Source organism: Pezoporus occidentalis, unplaced genomic scaffold, assembly GCF_034315485.1.
Source record: "Pezoporus occidentalis ecotype Australia unplaced genomic scaffold, CSIRO_AGI_Poc_V1 ctg7, whole genome shotgun sequence".
Taxonomy (NCBI): Eukaryota; Metazoa; Chordata; class Aves; order Psittaciformes; family Psittacidae; genus Pezoporus; species Pezoporus occidentalis.
The window spans coordinates 2,727,719-2,749,759 of record NW_026916052.1 but is presented as its reverse complement, the minus strand read 5'-3'; the positions used below and the strand labels follow the sequence as shown (position 1 = coordinate 2,749,759).

The following is a 22,041-nucleotide window of genomic DNA, read 5'->3' as shown; positions in this document are numbered from 1 at the left end:
TATACCTCCCACCTATGAGGCCCACAGGTCATTTCTATGATGCTTTTTCACTCCCTGTCTCATCAGCCCTGCTGGAAAAGAGCTCTCACTTATCCCAGGAGCCTGGTGTGCCGCCTCACTCATCCTGCCTGCTGCTCGCAGCTCCACCAGCCTGCTCCATTAATATATCACTGTTCAGCAAATGTTACAAGCCGCTTGTCTGGAGACAGTGATTCCCCAGCCACTTACATCTCCGAAAGCTTTCCTAAGCATCCAGGGGACTGGAGAAGGCACCCTGCACACAAGGTGGATGGTGGGAGACTGCGGGCAGCCACCGAGCAGTTCAGCTCCAGACTTTCTTTCCAACAAGTGACATGCAAGTGAAATGTGGGTAAAGTAGTATCCAGATCATCATCTGGTATAACTCAACAAAGCTCAGCTAAAGACATTAAAGCTCTACTGGTTTACACCATCTGGGAATTTGGCCTCAGGGGAGGACTTCTTAATGTTCAGTTTTTAGCCTTTATCACAGATATACATGGGAGGAAAGCTAGTGCCCTATCTGCTCTCAGCGAGCATTACCAACCCCTACAGAGATCAATAGGAGCTCCCTGCTCACATCAAGAGCAGAAAGATGCCCTAAAATTAGCATGTATTTGAATCAGTGCATTGTATCTTGTTTGCAGATTAGTAGCACTGAGCAGATATTGAGGGCACAGGAAAGCTAGCCAGTTTAAATAAAGTAAGAATTGACCTAAATTTCTGCTAAGCTGAAACTGATCTTTTTGGATGGGAAAGAGAAGAAAAGGTGTCCACAAATACTCCTGTTATGGTTCATTAGATTATTTCATGTCTTCTCATGCACCTAGCTCCAGCAGACAAGAAATAGTAAATTTTCACACATTTTGTACTCAGGTTTAACTATGGGGCTTTGGGCTCCTGTCCCTGGAATGGACAGCTCCTCTTCTAATTTATAGACCAAACAGATACCAACAAATAGGCTTTGAGTGGTTTATCTAAATCCTTCAAAGCTGTGCCCATCAACTAGCTATAGGCTTGGGCAACTCCCTGGTTAGTTCAGAGTGTCTCAAACAGACAAATCATATTTGCTGTGTGGCATTTCACATATTCCTGCACGCTGTCTCACAATCATATTCTAAACAGCAAAATTGAAAGAGATCTGGAGTGAAATGAAAGGAAACATGTTTATTCTTCATATTTATGATAGCAATAAATTCCCTTCAGGCACTGCCTTTTTTGCTTAATGCAGGGAGTACCAAATGCGGGCTGGGTAATGGATATTTTATGAAAGCAGCCTTGCCTTGAGCAATTGACTGCTTAACTGAAAAGATTAAAAGATTGAGGCATGAAAAAATAAGGAAGTAAAGCAAAATACATTATCACAACCATGAGCAGACTATGATTATATGTCAGCTTCAGCAAGGTAGCTGCTACATTACAGTTGTAATAGTTTATGGTTTTGATACACAGCCTCTTCCTCCAAGAGCACTTTTGTAATGTTTTATAACTTCTGTAGATTACTAAAGGAAAAGAAGGTCCCCCACTCTGCTTTGTAGTTTATCTTCCTCTAAACCAGCTGAGAATTTTTTTGTCATTGTATATTTCTGTTTCTGTGGATAATATTTTTCCTGCTGGAAGAAGGTAGAGGGTGTATGCAGAGAACTGTTTCCTTTAGGTACTAGCGCACTTCCTCCGTCTGCATCTAAGCCAGGAGGGAAAAAAAACCAAGCGAGCTGACATTTCACAATGCAAAAGTATAAGCATTCTTGTTTTCTTTCTGCTATTCTGTCACCTATTTGTGCCTTTTCCTTGTTCATCATGGGGATGCATCTTTTTCCTAATCCAGCATAGTGAATGATTAGAGACTGAGTGAAAAGAAAAGCTAGTGAGAAGGACTTGTCACTTACTTATGTGCACTGTTTCTGCTAGTGTATTTATCCATTGATTCCACTGTTATGAATAATACACATATTCATCATGCCACTGCTTCGAGGGACAGTGTTCTCATCCAGGTCCTCTGTGGATTATAAGTAGCTGGGGCTTCCCCTGGGATCTGGGACTAAAGGACTAAACTTACCCTTGGTGTAAACTGTACTGAGATCAGTGAAACCACTGAGACCTGGGATGAATCTGACCCAGGGAGAGAGGCTCTCAAGAGCTCCATTTAACCTCTGTCACAGCATGGTTTTCCCCAGGAATCTTCATCGCCATCCATCTCTCTAACACACATAATAAATAATTTACTCTGAGATATAAGGGAGCACTTTGCTTCAATCTGCTAATGATCTTAGCACTGAAAGGGTCTCTACTGTGCTTAAACCCTCTTTTACATTGCCTGAGAGACTCGAAGTGCCATTACTGTAAAATGAGATGACAAGAAATAAAGAGGAGAGGGTACAGTGAAACATTTTGGATTCTGGAAAAACAACTTCTGTCCTTCACCTCTTTATGGCACATTCGTGGTATCTTCTGTACTTAGCAGTTGTCAGCATTTCCACTGCTATTTTCAGGTGGATCTTCAGCTACTTAAATACTCAAGTGAGATTCATTTTAAGTCACCTTAGCTATTGAGACAACAGAATCCAGCCCTTCTGAAGCGGCCTCTCTATTTCTGTATTACAGATGGAGCCTACATCATTTGGATAGAGGGTTTGACAACTGAAGACAAGTGAGATGGATCCCATTCCTATGTATCTGTCTGAACTCAGTCCCTTCTCATCAAACCCTGCATCCCCATGCCACTTGTCTTGCATACTCCTTTAAGCTACAGTAAAGGGTGAACAGTAAGACTGGGGTTTGGCTTCAGCCATCTGCCAGTGCCTCCCTGCAAACACTGGGTCTGGAAACAAAATACAATTGCAGAGAGAAAACCATCATATACGTCTGTCACAGCACAGAAAACATTAAACAAAATTAATGAAAGAAATATCAAGATAGGCTTCAACTCCAGAGGCCAGTTTCTGGTCTTGCTTATGTCCTGGCCTGGGCCCTGCTACATATGGCAAGTACAGTAGAGATTCTCTGAGTTAATGTCTTTGTAGTGAAGAAATATGCTTGCTGCAATCCTTCCCTCACTTGCATCGGGTCTGTCCTCTGTCTGGCTGAACTCTATGTTAGGTATATTTGAGGACACTCCTCTCTAGCTCAAAATGACCTGGATGCTGGCTCTTCCTACCAAATGCTGTTCCATGCTAGAAGTTTCAATATAAGGAAGCCTTTCAGGATAGCTTTAATATCTCTGGTTAATTTCCTCCTTGATCTGCCCTTTTTTACTGCCCTAAGTGATTCATTTCCACCTCTGGCACTGCACCTTTCAAGAATTGATTTAAAATTAATACATGAATAAAACAGTATAAATAATGTATGGTGGTTGTATTTAATATTAATGGCCCTTAAATGAGGAAAAATTGCATACCTGCAGATGATTTGCAAGAGGACAGTGGGGCCATGCTGTTAGATTGTGAGGAGAGATATTGAGGTTACCCAATGCTTCCCATCATAAGAGGATTTTTATTTCAGTAGCCTACAGATTTGTCAGACTTCCCTCCTGCAGAGATTCTGTTGAGAATAGGCTTGTTCACTGCTATGCACATTGTGAGAAACATCTCCCAGACACCTCAGATGTTTCTGTGAATTCATTCACAAGGGGAAAAGCGTGTTGTTTGCTGAGAAAGACAGGCTGAGTGAGCAGACCTAGTAGCACTGTGCTATGGAGCAAGAACCAGGCAGAGATGTAGGCAGCCTATCTTGTGATGTCCCCATGAAAATTCCCCACCTCCCCCAAATCTGACCATGTGAATGTGTTTGAACCTATCAAGACCACAGGCTGGCAGGGCAAGGACCAGAAAGTTAAAGTAGGAATTAGAGCAGAGTCCCACTGTGGCAAGGAGACCAGGATTTAGTAAACCTGGGAACTAAGGAGCATGAGATGGAGAAGAAAATACTGGGATGGGCAGTGCAACTCATGGGATGATGAATTCCCTACCTCAGTGTGCCTTCACCCTCTTCCCAGTACCTGTGCCCCATACTAGTGCACACTGTAGTGACCCAGAGCTTTGCAGAGCTGTGACTTTCCCCATTGACCTACTAGAGGAACCAGAGACCTGGAGGTAAGGCTTTGTCTCAGCTTTCAGACATACCTCTTTCATCTGCTTTTTTAATCTGGAAAAGAAAGCACAGGGAGGCTCTGCCATTTAGGAAACAGCTCCCATCCAGAAAAGCTGTCCTCTCCCATCCTCACCCTCCACAAAGACTGCACACCATCACACAGGTCAGATAAGTGTGGCTGGCTGGCAGGGTTGGGGACTAAGAGGAAAAAGGCTGAGAAGAAGACCAGCATTCACAGGATATGCTGGGTTTCCAGCAAGAAAGGGGTTAATGCTGGTCCAAGCCCTTACACAGGTGTAATGAGCCAGGGCCGGGACTGATGGCTGTCAAGGAGGGAATACAGGAAACTTTCACTCTTTAGGAAGGAAGAGCCTGGAGAAAGGATTGTTTCCCACCCAATGAGCACAGGGTTTGTTTGTCCGTCAGACCAGGGATTTCACCTCACTTTCTAATCAGTCAGTCAAATTCACCTTTTGTTGCACATCCATTGTGATTTCCACCACCACAGACACAGCCCTGCGGAGGACACCTCACTGTCCTGAAAGCTTTGCTCTCAGGGGCTTTTCCTTTCCTCATTGTTCCACTGTCATCTCACAGCTCCCTTGGCAGGTTCAGTGGGGAGAGAAGGAGCTTCACGATGTTTTCACACCAGGGTTGCTAAGAAGAGTCTTTATCTGTCTTTAGTGAGAGTTTTGTGAACCCATTGTTAATCGTTCAGGTCATGTGTGATTATTTATGTGGCTGTGGAAGGAAGGAGCTAGTACCAAGATGGGTGCAGTAGAGCCCAGAGGAATCTCCTCCACCCTGAGTCCCTGCAGCGACTGATCTGGGGTGATCAGTCCTCCTGTGCTATGCCTCATCTGGAGAACCTTCTCTGCTCTGGTCCCAGTTGTTTCCATAGTCTCCCTAACATGAAGGGGTGCTTATTCAGTCCTTGGGTGACCTCCTCAAAAGTAGGCAATGAGGATTTCTACATATTCCTAGTGATGTCAGTAAATTCCCAAACTCACTCAGCAGGGTTAATATTCTGTTCACTTATGGTAGCAGCCTGATGTTAGTGAAGAACGGCTTCTGTCATTGAACAGCAATACTTCATCAAAAGATTATTTAGCTACATGGCTGTCCTGTGCCACAGCTCAACTCTAGCATATTCAGCTAAAGAGGCAATAATCAGCACCTCCAGATGAAGAAAAGGACAGATGTGACACTCCAGCACCAGGAGATAAATGGCCAGAGACAACAAGGTATGCCTGATTTATTTTATAATAGCACATAGGATGTAATTAGTTGTAGTGTCAGGCTCTAAGAACAAGTCTGGCTGCATACTGCAGACCAATGGAGCAGTCACGGAAGAGAGTGGCAAGGTAAGTAACTGTAGTCAGTGAAACACCAGCGCTTGTTGCTAGAGGGGCTGTCAGGTTTGCAGGGGAAGGCTGGGAGTAGGGAAAGGGAGGTATCCAGGCTCTGCAACTCTTATCTGGATCTGCAGAGAGACGCTGAAGGAAGCTAGATGGATAAGCAGCTATTTAAGGAATGGAGGAGCTTACAGCCACAACTACTGCATCTGAAAGGCTGACTTACAGGCCAGGAAACAGCCTGACAGGCCACCAACACAGGGGGTCTGTTTTGAACCAAGATGAGGGGTGTGTAGTATAAGGCCAGAAATATACCCAAGGAGAGTAATCTTGTGGTAGCAGGAAAGAGGTCACATCCACATCCTAGTAGTGCTCTCCCTAAACCGAAGGCCAGCCAGCTTGTTAAGCCCTAGCTTGTTAGGGATGCGTAACTTCAGTTACTGCTTGTGATGGGGTCTGAATTTAAAGGTGCAACTTCTGTTTTTATTTACCTCAGGTCAGCCTGGTTAAAACATTGGGTGTTTGTAAACACTGGATTTTTTTTAAACATCCAATTTACATCCAACATTTAAACAATGTCTTTTAAAACGTTTGATGCTTTTTAAAATCTGATAATAGAGCAACAGAAAAGACAAAATGGATTCAAATCCTGAGATGCAGGTTTGCTTTGCAGAGAAGATCACATTCATGTCCAAACACAAGACACCTCAGCCCCTTCTGCCAAGGCGAAGAGCTTCAGAGCTGTTGCAGGGTTTGGGCTTGGACCTGCTGAAGACTTTGATGTGGTGCTAACAGCTAAAATACAAGGCTGGGGAAAATCAGGCAGAACAACTGAGAGGGGATCAGCGATCACTTGCAGGATGCAGCAAGCTGGAGAGAGAAACAACGTGTGACATGGGCCAGGGAAATGTGAGCTCCTAGGGGAGTCCCCATGTATCTGCATGTGCAGTCTCCAAGGGGTGATGACCGGCAGCCAGACCAGAGTTCATCAGAAGAGATGTTAACCATGAGCCCATTATTTGCTGATGAATGTGGCAAAGCCAGTTCAGGAGCAGGACAAAACAACTAGTGTGTAAAACTGAGAAATGAACAAGGAGATCTGCCTAGGCTTTTCCAAGATGCAACATTCATTTTGTGAAGCTGGGATGGCCAGGAAACTCCATTTTTTCTCACTACAGGGGAGGAAAGAGTATGGCTGGGGAGGGAGGAAGGAGTAAGAGTCACACTCTGATCCCACAGGTTATGGTACAGTTTGGAGGGGCAAGCTTCACTGGAAGTTTAGAAAGCAGAGCAGTTTGGAATGTGCTCCAGCCCCATCTTTGTGCACATGGAGAGCACCAGAGCCATCAGTCCCTGCTGCAAATCAAGCAGCCAGTGGCGTTGAGCTCACAGATCCCAAATTCCCTTTGCATGTCCTTGCTGCTCAGCTACAAAGCACACGGGTTTTGTTACCTCCATCCAGTGAACCAAGCTTGCACTCCCTCCAGATTTCCTTTGTTTTTATCTGCAGGGCCAGAATCAAAACAAATGGTTTCTGCAGCCTCAAGACATAGTCTATATTTAGACATGTCAGAAATTCTGAATATAGACTGAAAGCACTGTTGTTTCTATTTCTCAGCATTGCCTGCAAACCAAAGTATCTGTTATTTGCTCTTGTCTACCCTTACCATCACTTGGGAAGACCAGTTTAATATAGCAGTGATAAAAGGTAACAAGACAGTTTATTCAAGTTAGTGTATCCAAGTTAGAGGTGACCTTATACCTACTGGATAAAAGATAAAATTACTGAATAAAATCATCCTTATTCTTCTTGCTCACAGCTAATGCAATAGGGCAGAACAAGGTAAGCTGAGAAGACACTTCCTAGCCCATGCCCACACAGTATCTGATGTCTGAGTCCAAGCCGCAGCAAGGCCAGCTCCCCCCCAGCCAGGTGGGAGAACAGCCTTTGCTGGAGCAGCCTGATGGGGATGAAGCAATCACACCCTGCATAACAGCAGTTCAAACTCAGCTGATTTTCCCTACCAGAGAAAGGTTTTGGGGCCTGAGGCCATATAAGGAGCAGAGAGCAAACAAACGTGGAGAGCATGACTGTTCAAATGCCTGAAGCCTGAATCGCCAGCGCTCCAGCTGCTAGGCTTTCTTGGAAATGATGTGCTGCACTTCCCGGGTGAGCGGCATGCAGACATCCAGGATGCTCCTGTCAGGTCTGAGACACAAAAGAGAAATCATTCCTAAGTGGATGAGATGCTCAACATTTGCTGTGGTTTGGTGACAAAAAAATGTGCAGGAATTTCTCACTACTTACTGCAAAGTGGTCAACAAGGCGTCTTGGAAGAAAGGTATGTTGGGAACACCCTAACCTAGGAAGAAAAAGGGGAGCATGGGAGCCAGGTTTTAACCAGAGAGGGGAAATGTTACAATCCACAAAGATCAAGACAATTTGCAGGGATGGTCTTGCAAGATCTCAGCTTCCTGACAGCCTCTGAAAGTCACCCTCTCTGTCATCTTTTGCTCCCCCAAGTCTGCCTGACCCCACTTTCTCCCTGCTGCTGCATCCCTGGTGCTGTCTAATGACCCCCCCCCACTCTCCTACAAACCTCAGAAGCTTAGTGAAAGCTGTGAGAATGAGGTCTTCTCCAGCAGTCTGTGAGGAAGGATGTTGATGGTGAGACCCAGAGTGCAGAATCACAACAGCAAGCAGGGATGGAGCAGGTGTGTGAAGTAGGAACGTGATGGCATTGAGGGAAGCATGGAAATACCATACACCCTGCAGTCCTTCTGAACAGCTTGAAGTGCCCACAAGAAGACATAACTGACCACATCAGCAATGACAGCTAAAGTCAGACCAAATGACAGCTAAAGGGGACTCTGTGCTACAGAGGTACCAGAGGAGTTATGAGATCCAGGGTTGTCTTCATGCTCATTCCCCACAACATCAGCTGCCTGAGATCTCCCTCAGTCAACACTGCGTTCACCGAATGACCTGCATCACTTGAAGAGCTGTCGTGCCATAGCAGAAACTATGCTCAGTCCCCAAACTACAAGACTCCTGGATCTGTGCCCTGCTGCAAGTACAAATCATAAAGCACACACGCAGCTGTGGAGACCTTCCTGGCCAGCCGGGCTTCTGCCACAGAGAGGATTTCTTCCTTTTCTTTATTATGGGGGAGAAGAGGTTCCTTTTATAGCCTTCTATGCTCCCTTCCACACTCCCTTCCACAGACTGCTGTCAGCGCCTTATGTTTTAGACAGCTACTTTAAGGTAAGAAACAACTTCCCAAGCCTACCCCCACTTCATTTGTGCAGAACGAGCTGTTATTGCCAGAGCAAAACAAGTAGTTTCTTCCCCTGCCCCGTGGGCTGTGCATGCTGAGTCTGGTCCTTCAGCTTTTGCTAGCCCCAGAAAGAAAAAGATTGAACACAAGGACCTGAGGTTTTGCACTCAGGCCCAGAAGCTGTCCCATTCCAGAGCTGCTGGAGCCTCTGCCTCCATGTATGTATCTAACAAGCATGTCCTATCGAGTCCTTTCCTCAGCAGCTCCGCAGATATGGTCTTGCCTTTGGCATGACCCAGTCGTGCCTCTTGCCTGACTCCTGTGTTTCAAAGGCAGAATCCTAGGATTTGCTGGCACTTTAAAGCATTCATCATCCTCCAAAGCTCAGTCATTTTGCCATGGGGCTTGGGGCAGCCTGAGCATGATGCAGCAGTTCGGCTGCCTCAGGGCAGCAGATGCAATCTCTCTCCAGCACATTCAGGTCTTGTTTGCAGTCAAACCTCTGCTGGTGCTGAATGCAGATGAGTGGCAAGCACCCACAGGAATCTGCCTAACGGATACACACCCTGCCAGATGAGTGGGAAAGGGATTTTGGAGCGGAAAGGCGCTGAGCATCTCCTACTTTCTGCCCAGCAAGCCCTCTGGCTCTGCAGCCACCCTCAGAGGCTGCAGGAAGAGTCAGGCGGATGCTGCCTACAGAAAGCAAATCCCACTTGTCCGATCACGGCTGTCGGCACCCAGCTGAGATGCTGAAATTCACCTGGACTCCAGGTGGCTGCAGACAGCAGGGCTCCAAACACCCTCATGCAGCCCTGCTGGTGGCTCCCTCCTCATGGGGTCATCTCGGAAGAGCTGCCATGGCAAGCTCTCCATTCTCATCGTGAAGCAGTCTTGCACCTTCCTCCCATAATGCCACTGTGGCTGTTTCTGAACGGCTGCTTGAGCAGCATGAGGCAGAGATGGAGGTGCAACGGCCCGATGCTATTGACTCCAGCCAGCAAGCAGGCAGTGTAATCTGTCTGCTTTTGTTCCGTTCACTTGGTGGTGTGCTCTCATTAGCCCCCCACCAACAGTCAACCTGTCAGCAGGTCTGCGCTCCAACTGCCTGACCTCTGACTTCCACTCATTCTTCCACAAATTAATTTCCCAAATTGACAAATTAAAGTGCACAGTATGCCCAAGGTCACTAAATCACACTGGGTTCTGGTAAATGTCAACCAGGGTTGGGTGGGGGTAAAAAGGAAAAATAGGGGGAGGGAAGGGATAGAAGATAAAAAGGGAAAAAAGAAATAAGGAAACATGCTTGTCTGAAAGAAATGGACAAAACCCTCTGAACTGTAGTTTCTGAATTGCAGAAGATGATGCTGTGTGAGAGCAATTAAAATGGAACTGACAGCTCCCCTGGCACACAAGAAAGCAGGAAACACAACTGGCCAGAGCCATGTGCCCCAGCAGAAGGCCACTGTGGATAATCAAAATGGCCTTGGCTGACCCAGAAAAGTGGTACTTCCATTAAGCCCATCTCACTTGTGCTGCCACACTCATACATCGCAATTAGGTTTTTCCTGACTCCCATCAGTTGAATGGGAATCCCAGCCAGGGGCTGGACACTGGACATTGAATGAGCCAGTGCACACAGGTACCCAGGGAGAGGGCAGGAGGGTGAGATAGACCTGGGAAGTGAAGAGCATTTAGGATTGCACCAGGCCCCTTTGAGTTCCGGGTGCCATCAATGCCAGGCCCTCACCACCACCATTGCAGTGTTGTGCAATCCTTCCCACAGACCAAGTGAATACTGGTCTGCCATATCCCCTGCCCAAAAGTGATTAGAAATCCTCCAAGCCTCAGTGCAGCCATGGTCAATTTGTGTTTGTTCATGTGCCAGCATTGCTTTGATCTGAATTCATGCTTTCCTCTCCTTTGTATTTACCCGCTGCTGTATTTAAAGAAAGCCGATGTGTCCTCTCTCAGCCACCACACCCTGGGTGACGGAGGCCAGAGCTGGTACAATGGGGTCCCCCCTCCCATGGTGCTCCTAACAGCCCAGATCCACACCTGTGCCCACAGAGCTTCATCTTTCTCGACCACAGCAGCCAGCAGTGCTGCAGGGGAGATCTTGCTCCTCTTCAGTGGCACTGATACTTCCCTGCCTCTTGGGAAGGCTGTGACTTAAATACTCTGTCTTTTCCCTGATGGCATGATATCTTTGCCTCTTAGTTATCCCCATCAACTAATATACCCGGGTCTTTCTCTTCTGAGTTTGTTTTGAGCTGATAAGCTTCCAGCTTACAGTGGAAATTCATGTTATTGGTCCCTAAGTGCACAACCTCGCACTCTCTAATATTGAATTTCATCCCATTTCTATTAGTCTAGTCCTCAAGGTCAGTCAGTGCTTCCTGTACCATACCCTGATCTTCTTGCATAATAGTCATGCTCCCAAACTTAAGGTTATCTGCAGATTTCATCCATACACTCCTGCCTTTCATGACAAGGCCATTACCAAAAATATTAAACAGAAACCGAAAATATTAAACAGAGACTACTCCTTGAGCAACTGCACAAGTAGTCCCCATCCAGCTTAATCCCTTCCTTAGCCAGACCTCGCACACTTTTCTTCTGCCTAACCCCATCATCCCCCACTGAACAAATGATTTCCCATGTGGCATCATATCAAATGCTTTGCTGATAGCCAGATAAACCAGCTGTGTTTCCTTTACCAGGAAAACCAATTAGCTTTCCTAGATAACATATCAGGTTCTTGTGGCACAATTCACCTTTGATAAAACCAGGCAGCATACAACCTCGCTTTCTAATTGTGTCCTTTATTCTTTCCTGTAAAGACCCTAAAGACATTTGCCTTGAACAGAGTGCTGATGAAAGTGCACTGACTGCAGACAACAGCAGTGAGCGTTGTCCCCTTAGTGGTGTTTCCACCTAGGAGGGCACCAGAAAGAAAGCATCACCATTGCAGTGATCATTCCTCTGTTCTTCTTTCTGTAGCCCTTCTGTTTGTACAATGTGAAAGTAGCAACATCTGGCACAAACCCTGTCCAAGTCCAGCTGTGGCACCCGGTGTAGAATTTAACTACACTAACAAAAATTGGAGATCATTGCAAACACTAAAGAGCAGACTAGACCAGAAACTCCCATTTCATTCTCCCTGCACATGGCACTTCGCAGTCCTGATGAGGTATGTACAACTGCTCATGGAGTAAATTATTACTCCATAAACTGGGTTCAGTGGCTGCCATCTGGAACAATTTCATTGCTTGCCTGAGTTGTTTCTATTATCACTATGGTCAGGGGTCAGCAAATATGAGAATCTGGCCTACATTTGTTGTCCTCATTGTTATTATTGCTCATCAGAGCATCCTCCCAAGGAGTTATGACTTCAATAGGCTCCACTGCAGGATTGCCCCTTAACAGATACACAGTCAGTGCCATCCTATCGTTCAGGAAGTCACTGACAAGCAGAGAACTGAGGTTTTACTCTTCCTGCAAAACAATACCCCCAGTCCGCATTTGCTTGAATCAATGTTGTATTTCTGCAGGGCTCAGTTCTGCACAGCCTGCTTCACAAAGAATAAGGTATGGGATGAGGTTTAGGGTGCTAATGCTGTAGACAGGATACAAAATGTGCAGATCACCAATTTGTATGCAACCCTGGTGGGCTGTACTGTGGTTCTGTGAGGGGGATCCCTGTATCATTCATCACCCTGTGAGCTGAGAGCAAGGAGAGGTGGTGGTTCTCATCCACTCCCATCTTCTTCCCTGAGGTCAGGAATGACAGCATGAGGGAGAAACCAGGTCTTCTCCCTCTGACCTGAGGCAATGCCTGTTGAAGGAGGGAATTCATAGCAGCTTTCCAGTATCTGAAGGGGGCCTATAAGGATGCTGGGGAGGGACTCTTCATTAGGGACAGGATAGTGATAGGACAAGGGGTAATGGGTTCAAGCTTAAACAGGGGAAGTTTAGGCTGGATATAAGGGTGAAGTTCTTTACTGTAAGGGTGGTGAGGCACTGGAATGGGTTGCCCAAGGAAATTGTGAATGTTCCATCCCTGGCAGTGTTCAAGGCCAGGTTGGACAGAGCCTTGGGTGACATGGCCTAGTGTGAGGTGTCCCTGCCCATGGCAGGGGGGGTTGGAACTTGATGATCTTAAGGTCCTTTGTAAACCTAACTATTCTGTGATTCTGTGATTCTATGACAATACAGTCCCTTAAGTCTTAGAATGCTGCACCATGGCTTTGAGCAGAAATCCCTCTAGGTCCCCCTTCCTGTTAAATTGCTCTGCTTGCAGGGGGGCAGGCACTTACTGATGCTCTGTCATGAACACTGACACAGCTCACGAGGGAAGGAGATGGGCTCTGCCCATCACTGCCCATCATTTGCTGCAGCAAAAAGCTGATCATGCAAGTAGTCCTGTATATTTTATGTGTTTGGAAAAAGGTGGTGTCATCCTATTAGATGTCTGAGGGGAATTCTTATGCTCCCTGACTCCTTTGCATTGGCATGTAGTCTGGGTTAAAGACCAGCCGAGAGTAAACTCCTTGTCATAATTCATTTGAATGTGGTCAGGCAGGTATGAATCTGTGCATGTCACACAGAACAGCCTGCTTTCTTCATCCCTGTTTCCAGATGGTAAAACACAGCATGAAAGCAAATCATCATCTGAAGAATTTTGTTGGTTTAGTGGGGATTTTTTTACTACAGTTTATCTTCTTCCCTGTAACAGTGACACTGCACCTCTCCAGCTTGCATTTCAGCCCATAAAATAAGCTCTTCAAAATAAAAAATGATCATGTCACCCATCAGTCTTAATGTTACTTCTAAGACCACTAATTGATTCTGCTGCTCTGATATCCTCTTGCAAGGCATTCCAGAGCCTAGGAACATTAACAAGCAAATGCTCTGGCACCAGCTGTCTTAAGCCTAAATCTAGTCTCCACCAAAAGGCTGGCATTAGATGTCTTCTCATTTTACATGTTTGCATTTTTACAACAACATTCCACAGTTTTGAGTCTACTGTAGGTTGGCTGAAGAGTCAGTTTTGTGAGCTACAATCTGAGTCTTACTCTGAGTCAAGAAAAACAATGACCACAAGAGAAAAGAGGTTTCAACAGAAAAGTTGGGGTTTGGGTTAGCTCTGTCGAGTGTACGTCCACAGGTGCATATCCCAGGACATGGACGTGAACTAGTGCGGCCGTGTCATTTATTCTCCTGGGCCTAGGGACCTGTCTAAGTGAAGGAGGGTGTTTTGCTTTGTATACATATTGGTTGAAACACATGAAAATGCTCCCCATTCCTTTTAATACTGCATGTTGCTGCACTTTTCTTGCTGCTGCTTGTGACAATGTACTCCTGTGTGCTGATCCTCCACAAACCAAGCTGGGCAAACAGGTAAGGTTCATGAAGGGACATGAAGTCTGTTACACCAGCAGTCTACTGTTAGTCTACTAAGCCAGCACAGCTAGAAGTCCCAGGGCACTAACCAGAATCACCTCTGTCATCTCATAACACATAGTGATCTAATTGAAGAAAGATCAAATCTCACTCGTTAGTCCCGGTGTCTCTTTTCACAAACCACGGGAAGCAATAAACCACAAACCACAGAGAGTGTAACAAAATTCAAGCAGGCTACCAGTTTAAACCTTGGAGCAGGCAGGGAGACATTCTATTTACCCTGGCACTCGCAAGATCAGCATCTCAACCTGTTTCTTTCTCAGCAGCCTGCTAGGTGTGATCAGAGTTCACACATGGGATTTGCTGCTTTTAGTGCTGTAAAATAAAGTGCAGAAAAGCAAGTACAAAAGTCACACACAGACACAAGAAAGAAAGGCAAGATCATTTATTATAACCAAAACTTTGCACTTCTTGTCACCAAGTGGACTTGTCAGTCTCACGTGCATAGCCAAGGAAATCAACCCTAGACCCCAGAAATTATGCTGTGTATCATATGACCTACTGGCATATTAATACCCTTTCCTTTTTAAATCTTTGCTCTCCCTTTGGAGCCTGCCCTCTCAGTGGGGATCAGGCTGACACATTATAGGCTCAGTTTTCTTTCTGAGCTGACAACTCATCCAGGAAGAGCTGGCTTGGATGTCAGTCTTTGGAGGATACATAGAAAATTCCAATGTGTAATTTGCATATCATCACTTTACTGGAAAGTATTGTAAAAAGAAATAAATATTTCTCTCTTTCAGGGCAATACCTTCAGCTTTTAGCCAGCATGTCACACTTGAAATAAAAACAGCCTATACACTGAGTTTCACCGGGTGACAGTCTTCTCAATAATGCTGAGCTGAGGAAAAGCCAGTGCAGAGACAGCCACTCTGGTCATCTTGCTCATCCCTTCTTCCCGCATCTATTTATGGAAATATTTGAAAATTGCAGTATAGTCCTTATTTTAGGTGACTCCAGTTGTTACCTTTGGAAACCTTCCTGGAAGGCTGCCTTCCTAAAAGAGCTCGTTATAAAATGAAGTCTAGAAAGACAGCATAGGAAACAAAAAGCCTGAGAAACAGATTAGTTTCTTTCATCATCTTCCCCATAGATAGACTGTGACAGTAGGAAAACCACACCTGAATTCAGTATTGGGTGGCCTCATTACTGAAAATATTAATTTTCTTTTAAGTAGAGCAGATGATTACATAATTATGGCAATATAATATTACCTTGTAGTTATACAAGAATGATCATCTCATGAGTGTTTTTACTATGCAACAGGGGCTTCATTTCCCAAATCATGTTGTAATTATACACTGCATGGATAATAAATCTAGAGGAAGAGCTGCACCTGGACATCAGAAACCATATAATCATACCAGTGAACTTCTCAAGGCAGCCCTCTCGTTGGAGCCCAGATTGACTGCTGTTTGGAAAACATATGCCCCTCTTCTCCACAGCTGGGTCCTCTAACTTCGCAATGAGACTCAAGTCCATATACAGGCCAGCTACTAGTAGTGCCTAATTTGGAAATAAGCCTTTGGATGATGTCATGGTCAAGATGGGAACAAGTAAAAATCTTCTCTTCCAGTGCTGTCCTGCCTCAACTGAGAGAATTGGTCCTGGGACCCCAGCAGGCCTAGCAGGTAGCCCAGTAATGTAGGGAGACAGGAAAGCACCACCAGCAGCCATGGAAGGAACATGCTCAAGTGCAGAAACCTTGATAGCTCTTTTTGAGTAGTGTCCACTGCAGCTGATGCCAAAAAAAGAACAAGGTTATGATCTGTCATTTTCCACAATCCCCTGCCTTGTACCACACTGGAAAGACAAACTGTTCTCTCCTGCTGAAGAATAGATGTGAAAACAGGGGTTATTTGCACCTTCTCAGACACCACCATGTACCCCCATAAAACCTGTCACAATACAGCCCTCAGTGACCTAATTTACAAGGGGCAGGATACAGAAGTGTTAAAAAGTGAAGAATTCGGGAAGCTACCTACGTCTGTGCTGATTCTGTCATCTGCTTGTACATGTTTTGGAGCTCCTTTCAGTGGAAACCCAGAGACTTGCCACCAGAACAGCAAGCTCTTCAAGCAGCACAGATGAAGGATCAGAAATGTATGAACTCTTTGCCCCCAGCTTTTGTTGAGCAAATTAATTTCTTCTATTGTTACTTGCAGAAGTGGTTCTGGGTAACTGCAGAGACCTTGCTACTGGAGAGCAATGCCCACATGATCACAGGAGTCCCAGTCTGCTTAAAAGACCAGCATGACTTACATCAAGGAGAGACTACTGTGTGTCCAAGAATAGTTTCTTATGGTTTGCTTCTTAAAAGGAAGGTCAGTCTTCAAAAACACGATGTGCTCAATGTTAAACCCTTACCTGTGTATCCTTCTATCCATAAAGCAGAAAGTAAGCAGGCTGTGGCTCCTTAAAGCAGCTTTAAGTACAGACATAATCCTCCAAGGCTGGGACCATCAAGGGGCTTTTAGTCCTGCAGTTTTAAATCTGCCTGCCTCAGTGGCTTTGTCCACACTGGTCTTGACATGTTTTTGCTGCAGTCCTGGCCAGCTGAGGGACCGACATGTGTCAGACAAAAGCACTCTAAAACCTCATTCCAAGCTTCTGTAGGCCATGCTGTACGCTGCTACTGCAGTGATAAGAGCAGAGTTAGGTGGACAAGGACAGAGCTACAAGCTGATGACAGAATCTCTCATTCACTGAATACTGGAAAAGTCCATGTCTCTTCAGCAAGCACCCAGGTAATTTCATTGTGAGAAGGTTTTTTTCCTCTAAGATTAAACAAAAATTAACCCATGTCAATTAATTGACTGGTAATAAATGTACCTTTCTTGCAGTTTCTTTCCTATTATGCCCAGTTTCTTTTCCCATGATGCCCTTGCAGCTTCTTTTCCCATTCATTGCAGAAAGAAGCCATGTAGATGGGCAGATTTATTTAGGTTGAATAAAATGTTGTGGAAAGACCCATATCCATGACATTGCCATTGTTCTCCAAAGACCCCTTTCAGAGGTCCTCTTAATGTTAAAGTTGCATCCTTCAGGTTTGGGGAAGGGTATGTTAGCAGCACAACTTTGAGATACTTCCTTCCTCTGACTTCTGTTAAAGTTGACCAAAGAGTCCACAGGGGCCAAGATGTCAAGGCAACATCACCCCATGCTGCTCTGCCTGAAGCCACTCCAATAGTAGGATAAAACCACATCTGTCAGAATTGCTACTGAAGAGAGAGCCCAAAGAATATCTGAGGAGAAAGCCATGTACCTTGCTTTTTTTTTTTTTTACCAGGAAGCATGAGAAATGCCTGCAGTTTCTTGGGTCATCTTAACTCTTTCTTTAGAGCTTGCCATGTTAATAGGCAAAGGAAGTTCAGCTTTGATTTCCTGATACCTGGAAGCCCAGCAGAGGACCACTTTAAACTGCAGGCTGTCAGATTGCCACCAACATACAGTGCTCCACCTCCAAAACTGATAGGCGTCACCAGCCTGCATTTTGTGTGTTTGTTTTTTCCTAGAGGACATAACCTGGTCTGTGGTGTTTTCCCTGTACAGTAAGCTCACACCATGTTTGAGGAGGAGCTGTGATTTCAGTCAGGAAATCTCTGAACAGTAACTAAGTACTTCCTACATTGGCTATGGTTGGCTCTGTAGTTTCATCTACAGATGAATCATCCTCAAGAATAAACACCCTGGGTGGGGCATGGATGGGTCTCCCTCCTTGCCCCCACTCCCAGTGCTTTGAATACTGCAGTGTTTTGATTTTTAAAACATATGTCTAACAAATGTAGCAGTGATAATGAGGAACATGTCAATCTGCCATGCTTCCTGTTCAAATTTCTGTTTTCTTTTCTAAGGTTCAAGTACATCTTAATCCCCACGAGATAAATGTGAGCAAGTACACCAGAAGTGTAGAGCGGAGAAGAGGTGAGAGCTCAGAGCCGCAATGAAAACCATTGCACATCACAGCTGGGGTCTGCTACGGGGTAAGGCTGGTCCAGCAGTCCCATCTCACCCTGATGGACCAGTTGGTCAAAGGACCTGACCCCCACTTTTGGAAGAGCCTGTGCACTGCCCCAGTGGTGTCTGACAAATTTGCTTTCTGCTGCCAAAGAGACAGTGAAAGTTTCTGTGGCCAAACTCTCCATGTCCCTCTCCTTTCCAGACTGCTTCTAACAATTATATCAAACTTTTTTGACTGCTGAAGGCCACATAAACTATTGTTTTATATGTCTGAACTACCCTGTGCTATGTCTTCTGCTGCCCAGATCCCTGCCTGCCTCAGTGGTTGGTGCTGAGACCTCACAACTACAACAGGACATTGCCACAGATTACATAAACATGCACACTATCCTTCCATGCAGGAAGGGAGATGTTTCAGATGCTTCAGGAGAGATAATTTACTCTTTTTCATACATAGCATGCATGGAGCACAGTTCTCTATCACCAGCCTCACAGCTAAAATTTTACCTGAAATAGCCTGAAAATGCTATTCCAGCCTCTTAGCATTCACTCTTTGGTTTTTATAGTACAAAAAGAGCACTTTGACTCATTCTTTCATTCACAGGCCAGTTTCTAGATTTTGTGAGTCAATTCAGATCAGTCCATCCTGACAGACTTTTGTCTGATATTTATTCTAAGAACATCTTTACTAACTTTCAGATTAGAAATTACAAGAAATACAAAAATCATGGGGGGAAGGGGAAAGGAAGAGAAACAAGATCATTATCTAGGGTTGTATGATAACATTTCAGAGATTTCCAAAAAGTGGCAAACAGACCTACAGAAAATTTGACTGGTTTTGCCAAAAACTTTACTGAAAAAAGGACAGTCCGTATGTCATGCAATTAAAGGCAAGGAGATAAAATACGGGAGTGCTATAAAGAGATGACATTTGACATGAAATCTCATCCTGCTTCCCATTCATGAGGAGTTAAATTAGGCAACCAAATTCTGGCTATGACCAACAGGTTGGTATAGATATGGACAGTTCACTTTAGCTATTGTCCATCTGTTCATGGATATGAACATGTTTGAGACCAGCCAACCCACTCTGATAAGCAACATGACTTACTTCCATAAGCTCCTCCTAGCTCTTGTCATAAGCATGTGTTTCATTATGCAGGAAAGAGTCAAGAGGCACCCTTGACCACAGTGCCAGACAGCATTTACAGTTACCTCTTCCTCCAAAGGAGGCTCAGCCATTATTGACAGTTTCAGCAATCCTCCCAACTTCATGTGATTAGAGAGGGTTTCCACTGACCCACTATCCTCAGCTGCAGCTAGTGAACAAGCCTAACAAAGCCATATAACCAGCCTAACAAATGGTTTAAACACATTTGTCCTCTACCTCAACTTCACCAGTGCTGTGATTTTGCCACACTTCTCAAAATTGGGCCACTAGCTTAGGTCTAACACATAGATGTCCAGTGCCATTTTGGATGTCTTTGGGTTTCTAGAACAAGCAGGGGAGAGCTGCACCATTTAGGAGTGGGAGCTGGGTGCCAGGAGGGTGTGGAGAAGTGCACTGAGTGCCTTTGTGTAGGCACCATATTGCTTCCTCCCTCTGGGCTGTGGTACCAGTCTCTAAGTAACCACATTTGCTTTTCCTAGTCTAAAAATGCTGATGTTGTCTTTAATTAAAAACAGTTGTACTTCAGAATAATCTTATCTGATAGACCTTGGCAAGCTATGATTAAGCATTTTCTCCCCTGTATCACCATGGGGAAATGGTAAACACCAAGAGAGCAAGCCCCAAGACAAAACTGCAGAATCTGGTAAGGGAGCACCCAAAGCAACATCCATTTAATGCACCAGCTATTGTATTAGCAATAAATTTTCCTCTGGCAAATTTTTAAAATACATAGCACTCATAATGATGCTGATTACTAATTAGAAATGCCCCAGCAACCAGGTGTTAATCATTGCATAGTAATTTATCAACAGATACTTCAGCTGGGGAAAGGGAAGCATCATTTAAAATGCTGGATGCTGTGACAGTTGGGCTGGCAGGGGACAGCCTGGCTGCCTCTTGCCTAAGGTTGAGCAGACTGATCAAGTGTCACACTCTAGGTCACCCTGCAAGCCCATGGCTCAGGAGGGATTACAGCATGGCAAGATCCTTTGTGACACCCGCTTTTGCCCTCTGACCTCTAGACCTCATGGCTCCGCATCAAAATATGACCTGCTTAGATAAAAATATCCAGTATTGTTTCACTCTCGAGCAACTGGTATGCAAAATGACTACAGCCTGGTTTTGCTTTGCTCTCAGTGAGCAGCACAGGTTTTCTGCCCTGCCTGTGCTACTTCCATCATGGTGTTACTGGCAAAATTACACAGCTAAATTGCTAGCCAGAATCACTAGAAATAAGAATGAGCCCAATCAGCATATACTGACATAAACACACCTCACCATGTCATCAACATCTGGTAAGATCAAACCAGTCAATCCTTACAGAAAAATCTGGCTGAGAGCACAGGAGGAGGCAGGCAGCACACTGGGCTCACTGGGATTAGGGTGCCTCAAAAAGTGCTGGCATCACAAGCTGTGTGCATGTGCACTGAACAGATCAAGTTTTGTGAGCAAGCAGTTCAAGGGTTCAGACACACAGTCTGTGTACAGGGCTTAAGGAGTTACTATACGTCAGCCAGACCTCTGTAACTGTCCATGTCTGCACTTTTAATCTGTTTCAGTCTAAGCTTCTTTCATCAGGTTTTCAGCTAAGTGGCATTACCTCACATCTAGGGCAGACCAAGAGCATACATGACAAACAGCTACTGAGGCTACCACGACTCAGCTGACACATGGTGATTTGCTGTGCCACTGTTACTTGCTTGTATGGAGGAGCATTATGTATAGGAGACTCACACAGTTAGCCGAAAACAAAGAGTGGTGGGTGCAAACTACCTCACTCCTTTGATATTTTCTTTCTGAAATTCAGAAGGCTCAGGAAGTTTCTTTAACAAAGTATAGATCTTTGGAGTGGGAATCAAATCTCAGGTTGGGTTATTAAGATGATGCTACTCAAATGCATTTTCAGCATGAAATCTTCCACTAGAAGTTTTGCTGCCTGGAACTAGAGAGACCTAAGAGCTGGTAGTGAGTAGTGACGTACTCCCTGTCTCAAAGAAAAGCACTCTGCGGAGTGTTTAATGTGTAATGGGTGATCTTTACAATGAAGTCGTAAACCTAAAGATATTGAACTTCGGGGCTCCACAGGAACTGAGTCCTCAAGAGGCACTCACGACTGATTACAAAAAACAGCTGATGTCATGACATTTCTGAATTTCCTCTAAAATGCTCAGTTTTGACTAAGGCTGCAATACAGCCCATGCATCAACAGTGACTTCCTGTGAGGAGTACTCATGGCAATTCAAAGCTCAAGAAGAGACCATCACTCTGCCAGGAGGAGTTTAATAGAACTGTACTATTATCTGAGGACAAGGGAGCTTGAAGAGGCTGTTTAAGCTGGAAAGAGATCATTCATTTCTCACCCAAAACACCTAGGAGTCTCAAATGTGGAAGTCTCTTTAGCTTTCATCTGCTTTCAGGGATTACTGCAATCACAGCTCCTCACCACAACTTTAAGAACTCACTTTTCTTTCTGTACTTTGACATCCCTTCTCTAAAGGGAAAAGCAGTAACTCTAGAAATCCCCATTGGAGGTGTTCGGAGGTTTGTTTTATGCCTGCTCAGAAGCTTAAGGCCTTCAGATGGAAACTGAAAAGAAACACAAAGGAGGGTCATTATTAACAGGTATGGTCCCCTTGTGGCAGAATATCTTCTGCTACAGAAAAAACCTCTGCACTTTCTAACTGTTATTACTTGAAGTTCTGATGTA

The 22,041-nt window shown here is 44.9% G+C and overlaps 1 long non-coding RNA gene across 1 annotated transcript; it reads right to left on the bottom strand.

Moving 5' to 3' along the window:
- Window positions 1-14,290: 14,290 nt before the first annotated feature.
- LOC134175678 (uncharacterized) lies at window positions 14,291-19,330 on the bottom strand. The gene is made up of 3 exons (XR_009969104.1): window positions 19,275-19,330; window positions 15,418-16,032; window positions 14,291-14,518 (listed from the first exon to the last, which is right to left on the bottom strand). It is a non-coding gene; the product is annotated as an uncharacterized LOC134175678 (long non-coding RNA).
- Between the last annotated feature and the right edge of the window lie 2,711 nt (window positions 19,331-22,041).